Source organism: Argiope bruennichi, chromosome 3 (assembly GCF_947563725.1).
Source record: "Argiope bruennichi chromosome 3, qqArgBrue1.1, whole genome shotgun sequence".
NCBI lineage: Eukaryota > Metazoa > Arthropoda > Arachnida > Araneae > Araneidae > Argiope > Argiope bruennichi.
In genome coordinates, this window is record NC_079153.1 from 107,415,301 (window position 1) to 107,421,465 (window position 6,165).

Sequence of the window (6,165 nt, forward strand, 5' to 3'; positions counted from 1 at the left end):
CATTTTAGGCCACCTTGACTTCGGAAAATATATATCAAGTATTATTTATGCCTATCTAATTGTGACAAAGCTGATTCGAAAACATTTGGAGCAGGAAAAATGAAATTTAATATATGATTTCAACACCAAATTTGTAGATTTTTAGTGAAGTTTATTCAGCAGATGTCTGTCTGTGTCTGAATATAAGTTAACATCATAACTGCAAAAAGAAGAGAGATAGATGAGTAAAATTTAGTACATAATTTTAAAATTTAATGTGTAAATATCTATCAAATTTTCGAAATAAAATCCGTCGAGTGGCTCACCGCCTACCCTTTCACAAGCGATAACTAAAAAACGCAAAACTAAAACGCAAACTAAGCGATAACTAAAAATAGTAAATGCGATAACTAAAAAACGCAATGATTTAAATAAATATATGTAGTTTAGTATACGATTCTATGATTATAATTATAGTTTCGTGTCAAATGTTGGTCTCAAATCAAGTTTTGTGTCAAATTTTTGTTTAAATCAAATTTTGTGTCAAAATTTGGATCTGTTGGCATCAATGCATCTAAAAACAAACAAAAGAAAATCTCTTTTCAGATACCCATTGCTAAATGCCAGGGATTACTCACAAAAAAAAAATGCCGATGATCACACGATAGATAAATTAAAAACTTAAAATTTAAGCCAAAGAAAAATTTTGTGACTAACGTTCACCGATGTTATGTAAGGCATTTGCGGCCTTACCCAAGGCCTACAATTTTATGATGGGAAAGCAGAATAATATCTTTATTAGAGTGTATGAACCACCGGGAGGCACCTCGAAATGAGGATGAGATGCTTCCGGCATGGTGGTTGGATCTCGCCACCCTGGAGGGTACACTAATAGGTGGGGGATCTGACTCCTCCCATCGATGACGGGACGTACTTCCTTCGAGGAGGGTTGTACCGTGGCCGGTGACGGCCCTTAGGACTCAATCACAGTTCCCGCCAATGTTGCTGTTGTGGCTTTCCCGTCATTCAGTTTTATGGTTTAAATCCGTGTGCCTTCGCGGTGGGTCGGAGAGTTAGATGGTTGATTTATTAGAGTGTATGCGTTAAAGTTTTGTTAGACGATCTGTTCTAGGATGCTACCTTAATATTATCGGAATCTGTACATTTAAGGAAACGTTCAATGATTAAATTGCACATTAAATTTCTAATCATAAAGCACATTTCCAATTTTAACTATCTATATACTACAAAACATATCTTATTCTGTACCAACGAGTTTTAACAATTTCTTGCAGTTATAAGAAGTTAAATGCCGATATTTAAAAATTTAAACCTGCTAATAACACCGAGGCCCTTTTATTGACTTGGCAGCCAATTTAACCAATTTTCATTTAAATTCAAGCATCAAATACAGATTATCTTAATATACCCTGAAGTGCATGGCATATACACTAAAATAGCAAGGATGGGGAAGTATCCATCTAAAAACACCAACTGCTTAGGTTATGACTTTTTTTTTTCTCTTCCTCTTTTTTTTAGTTATAATCCGTTACTGCTCCAAGAAAAATTTTCATCTTCATAATGCGCAATGCACCACTTGCTAAGTAATCATCACATCTTCATAATGCACCACTTGCTAAGTAATCTGAATGCCACGTTAATACCCGTCCAGTCCGGAGATTTAGAACCTTAAGTTCAAGAACTCATTTACACATCCTTCAAATCAACCCTCAAAGTAACCCAGATGCCTCTAAATTCAATGGCAGAAATTTCAATCTTCAGACCTTCGCTATTGCGTAGTGAAAGAATGTTGATGCTTTTGGGGGCTAGTTTTCAAGCAGCCTCAGTTTTGTGTATTACCTTTTAATTGGCTCATTTTACTTTTTTCTTTCTTTTTTTTTAATATATTTTTTACTTCCATTTTCGTTGTTCATTCAATTTTCAATCCCCCCCCCCAAAAAACAATCAAATTTGTTGGAAAACAAGAAACAAGACTTCAAAATAATTTCAGAGGGTGATTAATATGGAATACATTTTTTAAAAAACATGTAACCTTTTGTTTAATACGACTGAAAAATATGAATTCAATTGAATCAGTTTATTGAAAATCAAAAAGCTTATATAGTATTACGAAATAAAAATGGAAGTGAAAATCCTGCTATGGAGTTAATGATGGGGGAAAACAAACGATTGAAGGTTTTATTAGCCGAGTATGAATTCCATCATAACATTTACAGACATTGTCGCAAATAGCATATAAAATTGAATTAGAAATATTAAATTAAGGGAAAAATTACATAAAAATGAAATTGATATAATTAAAAAGCTAATTCTTTGAGTCTTAAAGTAATACAAAGACTTTTTTTTTTGTAAAATAATTTTATGGAAGATATGAAAATTAATTTCCATAAACAAGTCATGATGATTATCTAACTGACAAAGTTTAAATCTATTTTTATACTCGATTAAACTTTCGATTTGAAGCATATTTCTTGATTGATTTTATATTTTCCAACATCTGGCTAAATGTACCTTTGGTAACACAGTCGTGAGCTATGTACAGAACACTTCTATTTGTTGTTTTTAATGACATTTGTCATAGACAAGCGCGCTGACCAAGTCAGCGATTTTAAGCCGAGAGCGCGTTTGTTGTTTTCCAGTCATGCCATTTAGGATCAAGAGTACGTCTTAGCTACTCACACGTCACAACCTTTTTACGGAGCGGACTTCATTCGTGCATTTCATTCACAGATCGTAATTTAGATTTGAACCAAAGAACGATCATCTCTGAACCAGTAGCCCTAACGGTATTACTTTTGACATGGTGTGACCACGACAGATTTATACGTGCATCAGCCACCACCACTCACGGAGACAGCGCTCTTCGGCCGGCAGCGTTCGAACTCACAACCCAAGGGATGCGAATCCAATGCTCTACCAACTAGGCTATCCCGGCTTCACAGAACGTTTTTAATAATTTTTATGTAGCCATTAATTAGCTACTATCAGGACGGAATTCAATGTAGCTGTAAAATCCTTTTATGGAGCAATCAGAAATTCATATGATGGTTTGTTTATAGTCCCCTGTTGCCATTCGACGCAATGTAATAAGAGCGATTTCTGGGCCACCTACACTAAATATAGACATATGGATAGATATTTACAAGAACATCTAACATAAACGCATCTCATGTGGGAGCAAATAGGTTGTAATGGATGGGAAAGAGAAAGATTGAGCATAATCATATTTTCGAGTCACAGGATTCATTACTACCATTTGGCCTGCTGCCATGCTATCAACATCCGTTTGCAATTTCAATTAAAGATAGAGGTTATTCACAATATTGATGCATATAAGTGAGCATTATGTTTTACACTTAACTGATAAAGCTTCCGTCACAAATAGGTGACGGGTAGTAACAAAAATGGGTTTGCTTTGTATGAGGTATAGATGTTTTCATTTCATATCCATTGTTCGGATAAATAATTCTCATTGTAATAGTTTGTGAGATACAGATTCGCACTTTCCGGCTTTTGAGTTTTTTGTTATGACTCAATGCAAACTCTCCTTTCGTTTTAAATATATTTATTTTCACAACCCGACACAGAGATAATGAGGCTATTTACAGTAGAGAAAATTATTCTGCATAGAATACGTACATAATATTGATGAAAACTTAAATAAATACTATAAAAAGCGTAAGTTAACGTAATCATATCAAAAGAACAATTCTTATTCCAATTTTTTCCGTAACCTAAACTAAAAAGAAGTTCCAGATTCCAAGTTGGAATAAGCTAAGAGTAGAATTAAAGAAACAGGAAATACAAAACTTAATGGTGAATGGCAATACTTTTATTGATGAGATCATATTAAACGTGAAAATATTTTCAACATGCACATGCGATGTTTAGGTTAAAGAAACCAAATCAACGATAATATTTTGAAATGAATTGCTTTTGTAATCAAAGGATTGCTTAAATAATTCTTTGAGACAATACTACTTGTATTAAAACTAGCGAGAGTGGTCTCTCCAAAACTTTCTCGCACACTCTCTAATAAAGATGTTATCTCAATAAACATCTTGCATTGCATTGGCATGCAATAGGGACGAAATATTAAACTTTTGGCGTGATTTTAGCATTTTTACTGAATCTATCGTATGATCATTGGAGATTAATCCTTGGCATGCCGCCTAAAGTATCCGAAAGTCGAATTTGAGTTTCAGACGCGTTTTCCAAATGATTGAAATAAAAATTTAACACAAAACTACACTTAAAGTCACAAAATCACATTCCAAATTTGATATATTTATGTCACTGCATTTTTGAGCTATCGCGTTTACGTGTTTCTGAAAGTACAGACATGGATTTGGATCAAAATCTGACAGGTGTCCACACTATAGATGTTAAATCTGTGTACCAAAGCTTATCTATATACCGTATACCAAATTTCAACCATCTAGCTCAAAGCGTTTTTGAGTCATCTTTGTCACATGCAGATTGACTGATATTTTCTAAAAATGTGTTGTTCGAAATCAGAAAGGTCCAAAACTTGGAGATTCGTCAAAACCTCGAGATCGAATTTTTTGGCGATTAATATACTTTCTCTCTACTTTGTAGACAAGAAAGTAAAAACTCGAAAAAAATATGTTTTAATGAAATGAGTAATACAATAAAAGGCTGATGGCTGTTAAAATAAATTGCCTGATCAAACAGTCTCTGGTTGAATCGCTTTTATTGTGAAAATTCAAATCTTTGCAGCAAGAAAATATGAGAAATCAAGCTAAATATATTTTATTCCATGGAATGTTTGGAATTTCAAAACCTATTTTCGTTGAAAAATATTTTTCACCAATAAAAGGAGAGTTCTTAAAAACTTTCTCTTGGGAAAGCAAAATTGAAGCTCTAAAAACCTCGATTTAACGCTGATAAAAGCAAATCTACTAACATAAAATTTCTGCAAGCAAGTAGCAGCATACAACTCTAATATCACATTTCGGTTTTATGAGAGAATTTTGTCTTTCACAGTTTTGTGCAAAACACATATTCAATGTAAAGATAATCTGAAGTATATAATACATTTATTAATTCTTCATCATTGGACAAGTTGATTTTCACCACTTTATTACACGGTTTAAATTTCAAATTGTTTTTATCCAAATAAAAAGAAATTAGTAAATATAACAATGCGACGTGGACATCGAACTGCGACAGAACACCAATTCCATAAACCGAAGGATATGAGCAGATTTCCGGAATATGCTAAGAAGTATCCATCACTCGAAAGGACCCACCTGTGCGATGTTAAAAGGTCGACGTATCATCCAGCCATTCCTACCTTGCGACAGATAGATATGGATGATGCTATGCACAAGCTGCCAGATCAACACTGCCGAACTACCACATTGTGTTCTGCGGGTAAATCATTCATTTTTATATTGGCTAAATCCTAGGGACGAGTACCGCCAAATTTGGCGCCAAATTTTAAAGATAAAGTCGCCAATATGGCCTTTACACCCCCAATCTGGTCATAATATTAAGAAATAAAATTCTGAAATTACAGCGTCCACGGGGCTTGGCGAGAAAAATTTGGCGGAAAATCGCCAAATGGTACCCGTTCCTAGAACTGTTCCTTTATTTTGCTCAGAAATTGATGTACTAAAATTTTAAATTCAAAAGAAACAAATAAACAAACAAAAAAAATCTGATAAAATTAAAATAATTTACGAGTAAAGTTCTAAGCACATAAATAGTACAAAAGACTGAGTGATAACATTCAGTATTTTGTGGTATCCTTTTTGTTGCTGGGAACCGAAAAGTTACAAAAATTAATCAGATTCCGTATTTTCTTAATTAATTTTAATGGCTATAAATACATTTTCGAACTTAAATTTTCAGAAATTCTTAGATTTCACGAACTAAAACAAATAAATGACATAAAAAAAATCTGCTGCATATAGGCGGTTCAACAGATCTATGAATGAAATATGCCGGGTGAACCAACGTTTAACCCCGTTCTTCGTCAAGTTGCGATAACGCGCCAAAGCTGGCAATCTTTATTATGCACTATGATTGGACATCTGTTCCTTTGCTTTTGAACATTTCGCAAGAATTGTTGGCGATTTTTGAAAATTGCGCCAAGCAGGGGGTTAAACTCCGGTTGTACCAATATGCCTTCATGTCATA